Below are 20,696 nucleotides of genomic sequence, written 5' to 3' on the forward strand. Positions count from 1 at the left end.
ATTTTAATTTATATTATAAAATGTTGTCTGTCTATCTGTGTGCACCCCGCCTTCTGCCCGAATACAGCTGGGATAGGCTCCAGCCCCCCCAGTGACCCCGAGACGGGCGGTAGAAATGGATAGATGTTTTTAAAATGTTATTTATATTTTATCTATTGTGTTTGTGGTTAAGATATTCATAACAAAGATTTATTTTTTAAATTGAACATACATTAAATAATTAAATTAATAAAAACTTGCATTTTTCAATAGATATAATTTTAGAACTCCAATATTGATAATATTTAAAATGTAATTGACTATTCTATGAAATAATTGTCATTTTGTATATATATATATATATATATAATTATTTCCATTTAAAAAATAAAAATAAAAAGTTAAAGGCTCAAACACATGCTTTCTGCTGAAAATACAACAACGCTCTTATCTATATAAACTACATTTCCCATGATGCCTTTCTTTGCCTACGTCATCGTGCGGCAGCATGTGCTCTGGCGCTAAGTTCCAACTATGTCTCAGTGCCGCTCAGATGCTGGTGGAGAGAGGACAGACCGAGGAAAGCTAGTTGGACTTCCATCGCTACGCCGCATCTTACAGTCAGATAATTCCTCAAAGTTCTCCCTGGAAGACATTTTATCGCTGGAATTGCCAATTTTGGATCAACCGTTTTTGAGAGTTCAGGCGAAGGATTTCTATACGAGCATTGTTTACATTGTAAACCAAGTGGATCACCATGGATTTAACAGGACCACTATGGATCACTTTTGTGGAATATAAAGAACAACTCGCACCTTTTAAAAGCAAGATGGGCGCTTTTAAGTCCATTTGTTTGTCTACTGGACCTCAGTGGACATATGGGAACTCATTGTGGATGGGGTTGATGGCAAGGAATGGAATATCTTGGGATATTAGCAGCTGGGATGCTTGTGTTGCCCTCAAGGGACATCTCCTGATCACACAGGTATGTCAGATTTGTTTTAAAAGTACATTTTATATTTGAAGTTATAATAGGATGAATACTAATAATGAATCCATATATATATTGGTGGTATATTTATTATAACTGTTTTTATTGAATGGTTTTTGGGGGTACAGGTGTCTTCCCATGCTGCCAAGTGTCCTAAAGTGGTCTCTGATCAGTATATATATATATATACATATATATATATATATGTATGTTAGGTCAGAAAAAACACAGAGGCTATCCCTACAAGCCTGTTTCGCAGTGTTGACGCTAAGAATTTACAAAATGGGGTCCCACATTAAATTGTTGGGGTCCCACTTTTTTGTAACCGTTTTAAAAAACAAATGATACATGTGTGCATTATCCTGTTATATCTCACATTCTATATTTTGTTTTGGAAAAAGGTTGTCATAAACGTTACTTAATTCATTAAAAAAAAAAATACAAAAGAAAACACATTTTTATGCATATGTAAATGTATTCGGTTATAAACATTCATTCACTTTCTTCTTTCCTTCATGGATATAAACTTTACCGCTGCCGGTATTTTTTTCTATATTTTTATTCAATAAGTTTTAGGTGTATTTATTTATCCCCTGACGAGCAGGGAAACCTGCGAAACAGGCTTGTAGGGATGATATAACCTCTGTTTTTTTCCTGACCTAACGTATATTCCGCTCTACCCTGTATAACGGATAAACTACAGAAAGGTCAACTATATATATATATATATATATATATATATATATATATATATATATATATATATATATATATATATATACACACACATATATAATATTATATTATATTGGGTCATAGTAACTTAAGAGACCCTTATCCTATGATAAAGGGTTCTAAGAGTGTATTGTTACATCAGGACCCAAAGAGAATATAATGATAGACCTCCCCAACTCCCTGAAAAAACAGTTTTTCTGTACTGTGGTTACTTCTAAATGTATTTCACCTTTGACATCAGTAAAGCTAGCTTAGCAGGTTTGAAAGAGAAAAAAAAAATCATTATTTTTGTCAAGCCGCTGCGCCTCCAGGTGTAAATGACGACACTAGCCGTTGTAAAAGTGCACATGGGCTGTAAGGAGAGCGCTCTAAACTTGGCTGCATCCTTTGGCGTGACCCCCAACCCCTCCCTCGGGCACCCATGCACCTTACACCTGCACTTGCCGACTCGCAGCCCTCGCCTACTTGGGGTCTACTTCTTACCCGCCTTATTCCACACGGGGACTGCGTCATTGCATCACCCGACTAATAATATTAGACATGTATTGACTTACACATTGCATGTCAACTTATTTCATAATAGAAATAAACCACCAGCCACCGCTTTATTGATCTGAACAATATCATATCCTTCTAACTTGACATATCCAACGTTTTGAGCCACTTTTCCCCCCACTGTATCACTGGTGTGTGCGAGTGACAGGAAGAAAAGCTCTGACTCTGGGGCTTGGGAGAAAGTGTTTGGCGCCACCTACTGGTTTGCTTTGATGCATTTTTATTAGGAGTGTCAAAAATAACGAGTTAACTGATGTGATTAATCACAAAAAACATCGCTTTAATCATGTACAGTTGCAGATTAATCACACAATTTTTTGAAATTATTGTTTACATTAATTTAGTTTGAGCTCTTTTGCCTTAACACCAACTGGTGACATACAATGCAGTGTGGGTTTTATATAAGGTCAGTAATCAGGTCAATGCAAACATAAATGATTTCGCTTCAAAATATATATATTTTTTATTTTATTTTATTTTAATTTTTTATTATTTATGTACGTATATATTTATATACTGTATGTATTTATATATTTTATACATTTATGTATTTTATTTTATTTTTTCAGGTTAATTTAAGTTACATAAGCAAATAATTTACTGTGTATAAATCATGATTAATCCAAATTTAAAAGTGCGATTACATACAAAGCAGTGTTGGTTTTGTATAAGGTCAGTAATCAGGTCAATGCAAACATACATAATTTCGCTTCAAAATATATATATTTTTTTAATTTATTTTTTTATTTTATTTTATTTTATTTTTATTATTTATATATGTATATATTTATTTATGTATTTTATATATTTATATATTTTATTCTTTTTTTTTAAGGTTAATTTAAGTTACATAAGCAAATAATTTACTGTGTATAAATCATGATTAATCCAAATTTAAAATTGCGATTACATACAAAGCAGTGTTGGTTTTGTATAAGGTCAGTAATCAGGTCAATGCAAACATACATAATTTCGCTTCAAAATATATATATATATTTTTATTTGTTTTTTTATTTTATTTTATTTTTATTATTTATATTATTTATATATGTATATATTTATTTATATATTTTATATATTTATATATTTTATTCTTTTTTTTTAGGTTACTTTAAGTTACATAAGCAAATAATTTACTGTGTATAAATCATGATTAATCCAAATTTAAAAGTGCGATTACATACAAAGCAGTGTTGGTTTTGTATAAGGTCAGTAATCAGGTCAATGCAAACATACATAATTTCGCTTCAAAATATATATATATATTTTTTTTATTTTTTTTTATTTTATTTTTATTATTTATATTATTTATATATGTATATATTTATTTATATATTTTGTATAGATATTTTATTGTTTTTTTTTTAGGTTAATTTAAGTTACATAAGAAAATAATTTACTGTGTATAAATCATGATTAATCCAAATTTAAAAGTGCGATTACTTACAAAGCAATGTTGTTTTTATACAAAGTCAGTAATCAGGTCAATGCAAACATACATCATTTCGCTTCAAAATATATATATTTATTAATTTATACTTGTTATTTTATTTTATTTAAATTATTTAAATATTTATATATTTATTTATATATATTACATATGTATCCCTTTGAGACACTTGTGATTTAGGGCTATATAAAATAAACATTGATATTTTATATATTTATATAATTTTATATATTTATATAATTTAATTAATTGAATTTAAGTTACATAAGTAATTTACTGTGATTAGTCATGAATAATCCAAATTTAAATTTGTGATTAATGTGATTAAAAATATGTGACAACGCTATGTGTTTATACCACTAATAGAAGACTAGCCCTCCCTCTTTTCTTTTTTTGTAAATGTCTTATATCCATGTCAGTTCAATTATTATCTATGTAACAGCAATACAGAATAAAAAGAAAGAAAGACAAAAAAAACGGTTCCATCAGCAGTCCACTGGCAGGTGTGTCTAAGACACAAACAAATACAGTAAAACATAAATAAAAAATCCTGACATTTTGAGTGTCTGTACAGAACGTATATAGTATTATAGTATTTTTTTTCCCGCTAAAACTTGGACGGACATGTAACCACATTTTCTCGGGAAAATGACAGAATAATTTTGCCAGCAAACCGGGTGTTGTTGCTACCTAAAGACAAGTCAGCATCGGACCTTCTTTGTAAGTAAGACTTATGTCTATTGTTAGGGCACAGAGCACCACTATATGTCCGTGACACACACACACACACACACACACACACACACACACACACACACACGCACGCTCCAGTCTCCAAACAAGACTCCCATTCTCCGCTGAAGAGGGACCCTCTGTCCAATGCCAAGTGACTCTCATGGCCAGCATTGACGGTGGGACACTTGCCCTCACAAAAGGAGCTGAAGTGTCAGATAAACTCGGTCAGACCATAACCCCCCCCAACACACACACACACACACACACACACACACACACACACACACACACACACACACACACATAACAAACCCCTCCCCAAGCCTTCAACACAAGAATTCTTTATCTTCCACCCTAGGAGGCGGACAAAGACGGACTTTGTGTCAGCGAGCAAGGAAGGTCTTGACTAAACACTCGCTCTTCTCCTTCTTCTCCTGCTTTTTGTCGTATGCGAGCGGCGGAGAAGGAGCATGGCTGCAGCGCAGACGTGACCCTTGTCCGGCGCACCGCTGTGCCGCAGACATCCACCACTTGGGTCATGTCTGCATCACTGCGGTGATATCCTGGAAAGTCTGTATTATGTACCTTGTTTGGTCCTCGACACACATTAGTGTTGATATTTAGTCCTAATTAGACATTAAAACTTAAAAACAAACTCCAGTTTTGTTTATGTGTCAGGGCTGTCACTTAATCTGCTTTTTCACAGCACAAGTTTACATACACTTTTAAAGAACATAATGTCATGGCTGTCTTGAGTTTCCAATAATTTCTACAACTCTTATTTTTGTGTGATAGAATGATTGGAGCACATACTTGTTGGTCACAAAAAAACATTCATGAAGTTTGGTTCTTTTATGAATGTATTATGGGTCTACTGGAAAATGTGACCAAATCTGCTGGGTCAAAAGTATACATACAGCAATGTTAATATTTGGTTACATGTCCCTTGGCAAGTTTCACTGCAATAAGGCACTTTTGGTAGCCATCCACAAGCTTCTGGTTGAATTTTTGACCACTCCTCTTGACAAAATTGGTGCAGTTCAGCTAATTGTGTTGGTTTTCTGACATGGACTTGTTTCTTCAGCATTGTCCACACGTTTAAGTCAGGGCTTTGGAAAGGCCATTCTAAAATCTTAATTCTAGCCTGATTTAGCCATTCCTTTACCACTTTTGACATGTGTTTGGGGGTCATTGTCCTGTTGGAACACCCAACTGCGACCCAACCTCCGGGCTGATGATTTTAGGTTGTCCTGAAGAATTTGGAGGTAATCCTCCTTTTTCATTGTCCCATTTACTCTCTGTAAAGCACCAGTTCCATTGGCAGCAAAACAGTCCCAGAGCATAATACTACCACCACCATGCTTGATGGTAGGGAAGGTGTTCGTGGCATTAAAGGCCTCACCTTTGCTCCTTTTCACCTTTGCTTACCATGAATTGATTAACGTGGACACCGGCTTGGGTGTTACCATTTAGTGGTCAATTGTACGGAATATGTACTGTACTGTGCAATCTACTAATAAAATTTTCAATCAATCCTCCAAACATATTGCTGGGTATTGTGGCCAAACAGATGACTTTTTGTTTCATCTGACATCACATGGACAAAGATAAGACCTTCTGGAGGAAAGTTCTGTGGTCAGATTTGTTTGCCATGCAGTGACACAGATCAGGTTTTTTTTGCTCTTAAGTGCTTCAAATCAGATCTTTTCTTATCAGATTCAGGCCACATCCGATTGGTACCTGATCCTAACTTCCGTCTAAAAGGCAATGCGACCTGAATGCGACTTTTTCGTCAGCTTTGGGTGAGCTACGTCATTCGTGTGCGCAGGAAACGACGCAGCCCGCCAGCGGAAGTACCGTATTTTCCGCACCATAAGCCGCCCTGAGTTATAAGCCGCGCCTTCAATGAACGGCATATTTCAAAACTTTGTCCACCTATAAGCCGCCCCGTGTTATAAGCCGCATCTAACTGCGCTAAAGGGAATGTCAAAAAAAACAGTCAGATAGGTCAGTCAAACTTTAATAATATATTAAAAACCAGCATTCTAACAACTCTGTTCACTCCCAAAATGTACGGTAATGTGCAAATGTGCAATCACAAACATAGTAAAATTCAAAATAGTGCAGAGACATCAATAACTTAATGTTGCTCGAACGTTAATGTCACAACACACAAAATAAACATAACGCTCACTTTCTGAAGTTATTCTTCATTCATAAATCCCTCGAATTCTTCTCCTTCGGTGTCCGAATTCAAAAGTTGGGCGAATACGGGATCCAAAATGGCCGGCTTATGTTATATTCTCTTGCTGCTGCTCTATTTCCGTGTTCTTCTGCATGACTTATTGCCTTAAGTTTAAATTCTGCGTTATACGCGTGTCGCTTAGTAGGAGCCATTTTGTGGTCTTTACAGATGTAAACACACAAAGGAAATGAAACGTAATACCCGCGCGCTTCTTCTTCTATGGGGGCGGGCGGTTGCTTACCGTAGAAGAAGAAGCGCTTCCTCTTCTACGGGGGCGGGTGCTTACCTTGGCAGTTGCTTACCATAGAAGAAGAAGCGCTTCCTCTTCTACGGGGAAAAAAGATGGCGGCTGTTTACCGTAGTTGCGAGACCGAAACTTTATGAAAATAAATATTTATATTAATCCATATATAAGGCGCACCGGGTTATAAGCCGCACTGTCAGCTTTTGTGAAAATTTGTGGTTTTTAGGTGCGGCTTATAGTGCGGAAAATACGGTAGATACTTCCTCACCACATCCGGTTTCCTTGAGCAAAGTGTTTTTTCACGGTGGAAATGTTGGTGCATCACTAGTCAATCGTGTGCAAATAATAGGCTATGACTGTTGGCGTTAACGCACTTTTTGTGTCTTTTTACGCATTGAAATCAGAAAGCATGCACATTTTCAGAAGTCCGCGCGTCCCCCGACCCTGCCTTCTCCGTGTCAAAACGGTGTTTTGTTTATCGCTTTTTTATCGGTCGGCTTCAAAGTAATGAACTTTCCGGTCCAATTTCTTAAATTTTGATTCGCGGAAAGTTTTATCAATCACAAATACCGTATTTTTCGGAGTATATAAAAAACATATATAAGTCGCACTGGAGTATAAGTCGCATTTTTGGGGGAAATTTATTTGATAAAACCCAACACCAAAAATAGACATTTGAAAGGCAATTTAAAATAAATAAAGAATAGTGAACAACAGGCTGAATAAGTGTACGTTATATGACGCATAAATAACCAACTGAGAACGTGCCTGGTATGTTAACGTAACATATTATGGTAAGAGTCATTCAAATAACTATAACATATAGAACATGCTATACGTTTACCAAACAATCTGTCACTCCTAATCGCTAAATCCCATGAAATCTTATACGTCTAGTCTCTTACGTGAATGAGCTAAATAATATTATTTGATATTTTACGGTAATGTGTTATTAATTTCACACATAAGTCGCTCCTGAGTATAAGACGCACCCCCGGCCAAACTATGGCGAGCAATAAACCCAAACAGCGAAGCTTCAATGAAAACTTGCTTCGGGAGCACCAAAAGTTTGTTGGCATTATTTGCCATGAAAGTGTAGATGTGGCGTTTTTTAAACGACTGATGATCTACATACAGGTGAGAATAATCATTTAAATTTGTCATATGCATGTATGCCCTGGCACACCATTATCATCATTTCATAACCGAAGCAAAAAACTTTTTACACTTTTATACTGAAATAAATACACCTACAACTTATTCAATAAAAATATAGAACAAAAATACCGGCAGCGGTAAAGTTTAGATCCATGAAGGAAAGAAGAAAGTTAATGAATGTTTATAATTGACACATTTACATATGCATAAAAACGTGTTTTATTATTATTTTATTTTTTTTATGAATTAAGTAACGTTTATGACAACCTTTTTCCAAACACAATATCAAATGTGAGATATAACAGGATAATGCATACATTTATCAGTTGTTTTCAAAATGTTTACAAAAAAGTGGGACCCCATTTTTATGACTTGATGGGCATTTTGAAAATTCCGAGCGCCAACACTGGCTATATGTAATATATGAATATACATTTTTGATTTAAAAGAGATAGCGATTATTGAAGGACCAGAATGTAAACTGTGGCATATTTGTGTACATGTTACGTGCATTGTGTTATGGTGTTAGTCCATTTATCCCAGGGGTCGGCAACCCGCGGCTCTAGAGCCGCATGCGGCTCTTTAGCGCCGCCCTAGTGGCTCTCTGGAGCTTTTTAAAAAATGTATGAAAAATGGAAAAAGATGAGAGGAAAAAAATATATTTTTTGTTTTAATATGGTTTCTGTAGGAGGACAAACATGACACAAACCTCCCTAATTGTTATAAAGCACACTGTCAGCTTCACTGATTCGAGTATTTGGTGAGCGCCGTTTTGTCCTACTAATTTTGGCGGTCCTTGAACTCACCTCAGTTTGTTTACATGTATAATTTTCTCGACGTTCTCGGACGTGTTTTATGCCACTTCTTTTTCTGTCTCATTTTGTCCACCAAACTTTTAAGGTTGTGCATGAATGCACAAAGGTGAGTTTTGTTGATGTTATTGACTTGTGTGGAGTGCTAATCGGACATATTTGGTCACTGCAAGCTAATCGATGCTAACATGCTATTTAGGCTAGCTATATGTACATATTGCATCATTATGCCTCATTTGTAGGTATATTTGAGGTCATTTAGTTTCCTTTAAGTCCTGTTAATTCAATTTATATCTCATGACACACTATCTGTATGTAATATGGCTTTTAATTTTTTGCGGCTCCAGACAGATTTGTCTTTGTATTTTTGGTCCAATATGGCTCTTTCAACATTTTGGGTTGCCGACCCCTGATCTATCCATTTTCTAAGGATTATCCCTCTCGGGGCCACAGGGGGTGCTGGAGCCTATACCAGCTGCACCCGGGCGGAAGGCGGTGTACACCCTGGACAATTTGCCACCTCATCGCAGGGCCAACACAGATAGTCAGACCACATTCACACTCACATTCACACACTAGGGCCAATTTAGTGTTAAAATAAAGCAAATGAAGATCCACACTGATGTCCGTGTTGCCTCTACTTAACAGCCATAAAAAGACTACACCCCTCCCAAATATATTAAACTATATATATCAATTCATACATTATTTTACTTTAATTTATGTTCACGTAAAAAAACACTCATTTTTAAGATAGGCAACTTTTTTTTTAATTTGTAGTAGTAGTATCAACTTTCTTGTTCATTTACAGAATCCGGTCAACTTCCTTTGTTTTCACTTTATCCAACTGCGCACGCAAGTGATGTCGAGGCCACAGTTTATACTGGAGTCTGATAAAGATCACATTTTACTTCACTTTGACCTGGAGTGTAAACATAGTCTTTGAGTCCTCTCCTTTTTGGCAGTTAAACATGTTTTTCATAATGTGATTTATGTAACTAAGGTGTTGGTCGAGCTTGTTAGGGTCCACGGTATTACAATTTCTGATCACGGTTATCATTATTATTGCGGTATTTTTAAATGAGCTCAAAATTTTCGAAATGTACTGAAATTTGTTTAACCAATTTTTTTTTTTAAACACAAACAACACATTCAAAATTATTTTATTTGTAGAAGAAACATTATTTTAGACAAATCACGGTTTAATGGTCCTCAGGTAGAAATTGAATGTGCATATGAAAGCAACACAGGCATTATAAACAAAGTAATATGGCGGAAAAATAATAATAACATAAATAAATAAAATAAATGTGAAAATTGTGCAAGATAGCACTTTATGGACATAAGAATAATTAAGATGATTTTTTTTAACATTATTGAAATCATGAATATTGATTATGTTAGGTAAAGCAATGTTGGATGGGGTGTGAACGCAATGCCATCATGTAATTTGTAATGTATAGTAAAAAGGCTATATATAAACGCAAGTATTTTTTTAAATTCATTTATAGCATCAGCTTATCAGCTTTTTCTCATTACATGATGCCTTTAGCTCTATTTTTACATTTTGATAGAGTTATGTACATTTATATTTACATGTAGATGCTGTATCGAGACACATCCATTAAGAGTTTGAGCAGAAATATGTCGTATGGGAATGTACTATACACAGTAAAACATTAACAAAATGCTATGTCACATGAATGTTTTTTAAAGTAATAACTATGTAAAGTAATGTAAAAGAACATGGTGTATACTTTTTGATTCCAAAATAAAACACAAAGCAGTTTGGTTAATGAAAATGAGGTCTAATAAACACGCGTTGTTCTTCTCCAACAACACCATCTGGTTCAGTGCAACAGTTTGGCGAACAAAAATAAACAGGAGTGATACCTCTCACATCGAATACACAATCTTCACAGCCTGCGTTCAATTTGATGAGATGAGAAAATATTATTGCTAGTATTAATGTTATTGGATTGCAGACAAAGTTATCAGTTAGATAAAGGACAAGTGAGCATCCCAGTAAACAAACTAAAGACTTTATAAACACGTTGTGGCAACTTGGCAGACACGTTTCCTCACGTCATTAACTCTTAGTCACAGCAGCTGATAGACGCTGTATTGAGAAAATGAAAGCAACATCAAATAGTTTTCTCCTTCGCTGTATACTTTTAGTGTGGGACAAACGAGTCTGTCTCCAATATTGTCCACGCCTGTCGCCATCTAAAAACAGCTGTGCGCTCTTAAACGCACGCCGAGACTTCACGGAAATGAAGCGAAATTAAGTTGAACTAAGCCGCTCGACTCTGTTTACCCATCCATCCATCCATTTTCTACCGCTTGTCCCTTTTTGGGGGTTGCGGGGGGTGCTGGAGCCTATCTCAGTTGCATTCGGGCGGAAGGCGGGGTACACCCTGGACAAGTCGCCACCTCATCGCAGGGCCAACACAGATAGACAGACAACATTCACACTCACATTCACACACTCGGGCCAATTTAGTGTTGCCAATCAACCTATCCCCAGGTGCATGTTTTCGGCGGTGGGAGGAAGCCGGAGTACCCGGGGAGAACCCACGCAGTCACGGGGAGAACATGCAAACTCCACACAGAAAGATCCCTAGCCCGGAATTGAACCCAGGACTGCTCAGGACCTTCGTATTGTGAGGCACATGCACTAACCCCTGTTCCACCGTGTTTCCCCTTAAAGTGTTTACTTTAAGGGGAAATCTTCGGAGCAAAGTCCGTGTAGGTATGCTCCGCCTTGTTTTTTCAAGCCAAATGGCGCTAGTGCTGTGACTCCGTTTCCAGAAAGTAAGCAGTGTTGCCTAAAATGCAGTAATAAATGACGTTTTAAAAAAAAATGTAGACGGTATTACTAACCGTCAGGAATGTTACCGCGGTTTATCGTTTACCGTTACATTCCTTGATGGAGTCAGTAGTCATTTGTTCTGCTTATTTAGTTATTCTAGTGGTGTTCCTCAAGGCTCCCTTTTAATTCCTCTATTTTTTTTTTTTTTTACCATTTGGGCTATTCAACTGAAGGCCCATGAGTTTACCATGAATTGATTTACGTGGACCCCGACTTAAACAAGTTGAAAAACGTATTCGGGTGTTACCGTTTAGTGGTCAATTGTACGGAATATGTACTGTACTGTACAACCTACTAATGAAAGTGTCAATCAATCAATCAATTCAGTTAAAAACACTTGTGACAGAGATGTTTGCTGAGCACTCCCCTAACTCTGACAAAGTAAATAGACCAAAATCAAGTGTCTACTGAAGAAGATGCTGGTTCTCAGGAATATACAAAATAAGAATGATAGCAAAAATCCTTAACATTCTGGAAGGAAATGAGTTGTATATCCCTGGAGTATGCCGTCATATGAGGTGAGCCCCAGCCAAGAGCAATTTATACTGACAAAAAAATGTTTCTACTCCACCACAGGCAAAACTTTCCAGGATGTTTGTCTTCCACTTTTCTCTGTTTTTTACATGGGCGACATCAGTAGCATCGTGAAATTCAGTTTGTAGGTCTTGCATAAATTGTGTGTTAATGCGATTAAATGTAGGGATGTCCGATAATGGCTTTTTCAGGCATGTGATTTTTCCGTCTAAAGTCGGAATTCCGTCTTTTTTAATCTCGGGGGGAAAAAAATAATTGTCTCCCGTTTTTCCGTTTTTTTTCCGCCCCTAAATCAAGATTCGAGACGTAGTTTATATTACGCCGTAGTTGATTGGTCGATATGTTCCTTGTGACCAATCAGGACATCTGTTATGAATGATGACGTTAATAACGTCGTCATTCATAATGGTTATTACCGCCATTTTCCATATGTAAACGATGTCGGTTCTCGAGAGAAAGGACGCTTTATGAGTAAAAGAAATTGATAAACATGTCAAAAATAAGTTTCGATGTGACTGGATGGAAAGGGAAATCACTGATACTGTTGAGAAGAAGGAAGTTACGACTTTGTTCTGTGATTTTATTCGGAAAATCGATCGTCCCGGAAAGGTTTTGTGCACGTGGTGTCATGATAATATTGACTATGGATCACGAGGTTTCAAGGCTTTGGAAGTACATGCGAAACGCCAAAAACATATGAAACAACTTGAAGCAAGGTATGTTCTATTAATGATGTTTTCATGTCTTTAAACAGTAAAATATTTTCTTCAAATGATGCTGTCTTTGTTCATTTTAGCATGTTAAATTGGTGAAAAACCAGGAGCTTCGGGGGGCATCGCTCCCCTTGTCCCCCCACCAGGGCTTCGCCCTGGACCTGGCCTTCGTTCCCCAGACCCCCGTAAATTTTTTCAGTCTTTTTCATTGTGGTCAAATCCATGCCTGCTTTTTGACGATATCCGATATTCCGATATTGTCCAACTCTTTAATTACCGATACCGATATCAACCGATACGGATATAAACCGATACCGATATATACAGTCATGGAATTAACACATTATTATGCCTAATTTGGACAACAAGGTATGGTGAAGATAAAGTCCTTTTAAAAAAAAAAAAATAAGATAAATAAATTAAAAACATTTTCTTGAATAAAAAAGAAAGTAAAACAATATAAAAACAGTTACAAAGAAACTAGTAATTAATGAAAATGAGTAAAATTAACTGTTAAAGGTTAGTACTATTAGTGGACCAGCAGCACGCACAATCATGTGTGCTTACGGACTGTATCCTTTGCAGACTGTATTGATATATATTGATATATAATGTAGGAACCAGAATATTAATATTAATTATATTAATTATATTATTATTATTATTATATTATATTAATTATATTATTATTATTAATTATATTATTATTATAATATTATTAATTAATATTAAAGAAACAACCCTTTTGTGTGAATGAGTGTGAATGAGTGTAAATGGGGGAGGGAGGTTTTTTGGGTTGGTGCACTAATTGTAAGTGTATCTTGTGTTTTTTATGTTGATTTAATAAAAAAACAAACAAACAAAAAAAAACGATACCGATAATAAAAAAAACGATACCGATAATTTCCGATATTACATTTTAAAGCATTTATCGACTGATATTATCGGACATCTCTAATTAAATGCATTTGCCACGCTAAAATGCCAAAGAAAGACAGAAATTGAGGACTAATTCATGCATACCCTGGGATAGCGTACGAATATTAAATTAATTTAATTAGATGATTGTGTAGAAACTGCCTCTCTTGTCTCTTTTTGTCCTGTGGAAAAAGTGGGAAAAGTATGAGCATTATTTGACCCAAATAGACCGCAGTCTGAATATAAGACAATCCTTCTTTTTCAAGGCCTATTTTTGTGAAAATATTTTTCCAAGTTTCAATTCTTCATCGTAACTCCTCCTCCTCCCAACCCTTGAGCTATTTTTTGTGTGTGTTACCGTTAGGGCTGCAATGATGAATCAATTTGAAAAAAAGCTTTGATTGATAATCTGGTGCTTTGATTAATCGTTTAATGAGTGTAACTTAAAAAACTTGATAAAATTCCGACTGCATGGAGTGCCCAGAACTTTAAAAACGGGGACATTGTTTCCGCACAGCCTCTGCAAGAGAGCGCACATGAGAGCAGTGGTACACTATATTGCCAATAGTATTTAGCCACCAATCCAAATGATCAGAATCAGGTTTCCTAATCACAGGTGTATAAAATCAAGCACTTAGGCATGGAGACTGTTTCTATAAACATTTGTGAGAGGATGGGCCGCTCTCAGGAGCTCAGTGATTTCCAGCGTGGAACTGTCATAGGATGCCACCTGTGCAACAAATCTAGTCATGAAATTTCCTCGCTCCTATATATTCCAAAGTCAACTCTCGGCTTTATTATAAGAAAATGGAAGAGTTTGGGAACAACAGCAAGTCAGCCACCAAGTGGTAGGCCACGTAAACGGACAGAGAGGGGTCAGCGGATGCTGAAGCGCATAGTCTGGGTTTGGAGGTTGCCAGGAGAACGGTACATTTCGGACTGCATTGTGCCGAGTGTGAAATTTGGTGGAGGAGGAATTATGGTGGGGGTTGTTTTTCAGGAGTTGTGATTGGCACCTTAGTTCCAGTGAAATTAACATTGAATGCTCCAGGATACCAAAACATTTTGGACAATTCCATGCTCCCAACCTTGTGGAAACAGTTCGGAGCGGGCCCCTTCCTCTTCCAACATGAATGACAGAGTCTGGTGTGGATGAACTTGACTGGCCTGCACAGACTCCTGACCTGAACCCGATATAACACCTTTGAGATGAATTAGAATGGAGACTGAAAGCCAGGCCTTCTCGACCAACATAAGTGTGTGACCTCACCAATGCGCTTTTGGAAGAATGGTCAAAAATTCATATAAACACACTCCGCAACCTTGTGGACAGCCTTCCCGGAAAAGTTGAAGCTGTAATAGCTGCAAAAGGTGGACCGACATCATATTGAACCCTATGGGTTAGGAATGGGATGGCACTTCAAGTTCATATGTGAGTCAAGGCAAGTGGCCAAATACTTTTGGCAATATAGTGTATGTGGATGCTGCGATCTGTGAGGCTTTTTTTTAATAATGCATTATTGTTGTGATTGATTATTGATCAGAAAAAAAATGAATGACTGCTATAGCAAGCATTACAAATGTTGCTCATTTTTAACTATTTTCCCTAAAATACGCATTAAGGCTATAAAGTTTTTTTTTTCCGATTACTCGATTATCCAACAAACTATTTGATAGAGTGCTCGATTATTAAAATAATCGATAGTTGCAACCCTAGTTGCAGCTGCATCTGTAGTGTGTTAGTTTGTGTGTGTGTGTGAGTGACAGGAAGAGGAGCTCTGACTTGCATGGGGAAAAGTCATTTGGCGACACCCGTTGGTCTCCTTGTATACATCTATAGCAGTGGTGTCAAACGTACGGCTTAAGGGCCGGATCAGGCCCGCGAACAGATTTTATCCGGCCCGCGGGATGAGTTTGCTAAGTATACAAATGAACCTGACATTTTTGAATGAAAGAAACAGCTGTTCTAAATGTGTCCACTGGATGTCGCAATAGCAATTTGTTGTATCTTTGTAGATGATGCTACATATGTACAAAATAAACGTGATGTTAGTACATCAGTCGAGGAAAATGATCAAACTACATACAGTATTTTTCGGAGTATATGTCGCTCCGGAGTATTAGTCGCACCGGCCGAAAATGCATAATAAAGAAGGAAAAAAAAAACATATATAAGTCGCACTGGAATATAAGTCGCATTTTTGGGGGAAATGTATTTGATAAAACCCAACACCAAGAATAGACATTTGAAAGGCAATTTAAAATAAATAAAGAATAGTGAACAGCAGGCTGAATAAGTGTACGTTATATGAGGCATAAATAACCAACTGAGAACGTGCCTGGTATGTTAACGTAACATATTATGGTAAGAGTCATTCAAATAACTATAACATATAGAACATGCTATACGTTTACCAAACAATCTGTCACTCCTAATCGCTAAATCCCATGAAATCTTATACGTCTAGTCTCTTACGTGAATGAGCTAAATAATATTATTTGATATTTTACGGTAATGTGTTAATAATTTCACACATAAGTCACTCCTGAGTATAAGTCGCACCCCCGGCCAAACTATGAAAAAAACTGCGACTTATAGTCCGAAAAATACGGTAAATTAGATTTTGATATAATTTGTTTTATCTTGATAGACCCCAATGAGTTGACTGATAAACATTATCACGTAATTTATTCAGAAAATATAAATAATGACAAATAAATGATTAAAATAACCTAACAACATTATGATTTGTACATTTCAGCTTGTTCTATTTTTAAACAAACAAAACAATCTGAATTTGTCTGAAGTATTTCTTATATATATGTATGTGTGGGGAAAAAAATCACAAGACTATTTCATCTCTACAGGCCTGTTTCATGAGGGGGGGTACCCTCAATCATCAGGAGATTAACATCTCCTGATGATTGAGGGTACCCCCCCCTCATGAAACAGGCCTGTAGAGATGAAATAGTCTTGTGATTTTTTTTCCCACACATACATATATTGCGCTCTACTACGGTATCGAGCACTATTTTTTGGATAACCTTATTAAGACATATATATATATATATATATATATATATATATATATATATATATATATATATATATATATATATATATATATATATATATATATAAAATAAATACTTGACTTTCAGTGAACTCTAGCTATGTATATATTTATTTTATTATATATATATATATATATATATATATATATATATATATATATATATATATATATATATATATAAAGATAAAATAAATACTTGAATTTCAGTGTTCATTTATTTACACATATACACACACATAACACTCCTCTACTCATTGTTGTATTTGAAAGTGCAATGCTTTGCAGCCAGTAGCACAACCTTTGAAGGAACATAGGTATGGGTAGCATCTGTGAAATTTAATTTGCAGGAGAGGAGTGAGTTTAGGGTTGAATTGTCCATCCTCGTTCTATTCTCTGTCACTCGTCGCCGCCATGACTGTCTCTTCTTCGTTCTTCTGCTTTGTCTCCTTCTTGTTGTGTGCGCAGTTGTGCACTCTCCAAAAGCCGTAGATTTTATGACGTGACAGGGCCGGCACGCTGTTTATATGGAGAAAAAGCGGACATGACGACAAGCTGTCCTCACTCAGGTCCGCATGGACCTGGAGGGGCCGTGCCTGTTGTCCGGCTGGAAATCGGGAGAAATTCGGGAGAATGGTTGTCCCGGTAGATTTTCAGGAGAGGCACTGGAATTCGTGAGTCTATCGGAAAATTCGGGAGGGTTGGCAAGTATGCTTATCATTATTATTGCAGTATTTTTAAATGAGCTCAAAACGTTTGAAATGTACTTATGCTGAAATTTTTTTAACCAAATTTTATGTTAAAAAAAACACAACACATATGATTTCCTTTGTGGAAGAAACATTATTGTAGACAAATCACTGTTTATTATTATTATTATTATTATTATTATTATTATTATTTTAGCAACATTATGATTTGTACATTTGGGCTTGTTCTATTTTCAAACAAAGAAAACAATCTGAAGTTGTCTTTATTTATAAGGTATCGATAGGTGTTGGTGTTACTTCAGATGCAGTTAGGGTCCACGGTATGAACATTTCTTATCATTATTATTGTGGTATTTTTAAATGAGCTCAAAATGTTCGAAATGTACTTATACTGAAATTTTTTTAACCAAATTTTTATGTAAAAAAACACAACACATGATTTCCTTTGTAGAAGAAACATTATTGTAGACAAATCCCTGTTTATTATTATTATTTTTATTATTACATTATGATTTGTACATTTGTGCTTGTTCTATTTTTAAACAAAGAAAACAATCTGAAGTTGTCTTTATTTTTAAGTTATCGTGCCGTGATTTTACCAGTCCGGCCCACTCGGGAGTAGATTTTTCTCCATGTGGCCGATTTGACATTTAACATTGTCACGTTATCGATGGGAAAATTCATTTTTAGACAATATGATTTGCCTGAGCGGCTAGGAGACACCGAGAGTAACAAGCAGTAGAAAATGGATTAAAAAGGAAAGATAAAAAAAAAAAAAAAAAAAAAAATTAAAATAAAAAAACAAACTTTTTTTTTTACTTGGGACTTCCCGTGGGCCGGATTTTGGATGCTGGGGGGCCGAAATTTGGGGACCCCTGCTCTACAGTTAGAGCTAGCTTATGGTAAATTATAGGGAAATATCTGTCTTATCTATTTGTAATGAAGGATGGATATTTGGCAACATTTCCTGGGGAAAATGAACAATTAATCAAAACGATGTTGGGCTACTTTGTCGTTTGTTTGGTACTCCATTTGCTTCAAGACGCGATGAACCAACTATTGATTCCACGCAGATGTCATTGTTTGTTTTTGCAGAACAACATTAGCACGAGCGTTTGACTCCTAGCGTTTGTGTAACTTGCAGGAGGAGGGGCGGGGAAAGGTAAACATATGGTGTTATGGCGTGTTTATGAGGTCATTTATCATGTCCAAACCCTTGGATCAAACTGAAGAAGCAGAGCTCAGAAGCATGGGAATGAGCTCAGTGTGACCGGGCGGTGAACTCTTGGTGTCGTGACCGACCGCGGGAGATGCAGTTATACTTTAATTACATCGTTTTATGTCTGCGGAAGCTCCTAGCGCCTTACCTTGTGAACTCTCCGGTAAAGTGTCATCGTTGAAGTCACGTGACCTTTTAGTGCAGGATGGTTGGCAAATCATCGTACGTGTAATGGTCACTTAAAGTTGTTCTGAACAGGGGAGCTGTCACTTATTAGTATGGCGCAAACAATAGGGAGCTTGTCTTTGGGGGTGGCGGCAGAGGGCCCGAGGGGGGGCCGGCGGAGCTCCTGGGGGGGTGGTCTGAGATTGGGCAGCGGCCTCTGACCAAGAACAAGCCCCCGTCTGATGGAGAGAACTGCTGACCCTTCCTGAGTAAAATGGTACCTTTGTTTTTCTATGTGTTTATGTGTGTGTGTGTCTGGGAGACGGCGAAACTGGGGCCCTTTATGTTAAGTGTGTTTGTGATTTATATTTTGTTCTTCTTCACCACATATTTGTGATTTTTGTCGTAGTTGCCTGTGAAGTTCTTATTATTACACTTAGAGATGTCCGATAATGGCTTTTTTGCCGATATCCGATATTCCGATATTGTCCAACTCTTAATTACCGATTCCGATATCAACCGGTACCGATATATACAGTCGTGGAATTAACACATTATTATGCCTAATTTTGTCGTGATGCCCCGCTGGATGCATTAAACAATGTAACAAGGTTTTCCAAAATAGACCAACTCAAGTTATGGAAAAAGATGCCAACATGGCACTGCCATATTTATTATTGAAGTCACAAAGTGCATTCTTTTTTTTAACATGCCTCAAAACAGCAGCTTGGAATTTGGGACATGCTCTCCCTGAGATAGCATGAGGAGGTTGAGGTGGGCAGGGTTGGGGGCGACGGGGTTGAGGTTATATTTTCTGTTGTGTTTATGTTGTGTTAAGGTGCGGATGTTCTCCCGAAATGTGTTTGTCATTCTTGTTTGGTGTGGGTTCACAGTGTGGCGCATATTTGTAACAGTGGTAAAGTTGTTTATAGGCCACCCATTAGTGTGACCTGTATGGCTGTTGACCAAGTATGCCTTGCATTCACTTGTGTGTGTGAAAAGCCGTAGATATTATGTGATTGGGCCGGCAAAAGAAGTGCCTTTAAGGTTTATTGGCGCTCTGTACTTCTCCCTATGTCCGTGTACACAGCGGCATTTTAAAAAGTCATACATTTTACTTTTTGAAACCGATACCGCTAATTTACGATATTACATTTTAAAGCATTTATCGGCCGATAATATTCATATAATCGGACATCTCTAATTACACTCATCTGGGAAGTAGCAACGAAGAATCTATTTGAGAGTGAATCAGCAGGTTTAGGTGTTCCAATGCTGAGGATGAGAGGGTGATGAGCGCGAGGGTCTCATTACTGACACCATGAGGTCCGGGGATAGTCTTTGGGAATGTGGTGGTCCTTAGGAAACTGAGAGAAACAGAAGTGGATCGGTCTAAAAAAAAATTAACTAGGGGGGAGGATGGAGAGTGGAGAAGGTTACACTTGTGCATTTCTGTTCGTATTTGTCATATTTTATTTTATTATTTCACGTTTTAGTTCTTATTTCAACTTTTTGTCTTTTCCAATATTTTTCCTCTTTTTTACATTTGTTATTTACCGTATTTTCCGAACCATAGGGCGCACCGGA

General features: G+C 36.6%; 1 long non-coding RNA gene across 1 annotated transcript in view; it reads left to right on the forward strand.

Moving 5' to 3' along the window:
* Window positions 1-533: 533 nt before the first annotated feature.
* Window positions 534-20,696, forward strand: part of LOC133615072 (uncharacterized) — a 178,052-nt gene continuing 157,889 nt past the window's right edge. Inside the window, exon 1 of the long non-coding RNA XR_009816678.1 lies at window positions 534-964. This is a non-coding gene — a long non-coding RNA (uncharacterized lncRNA). The remainder of the gene's footprint in view (window positions 965-20,696) is intronic.

The sequence above is a fragment of the Nerophis lumbriciformis genome, linkage group LG22 (genome assembly GCF_033978685.3).
Source record: "Nerophis lumbriciformis linkage group LG22, RoL_Nlum_v2.1, whole genome shotgun sequence".
In the NCBI taxonomy this organism is placed as follows: domain Eukaryota; kingdom Metazoa; phylum Chordata; class Actinopteri; order Syngnathiformes; family Syngnathidae; genus Nerophis; species Nerophis lumbriciformis.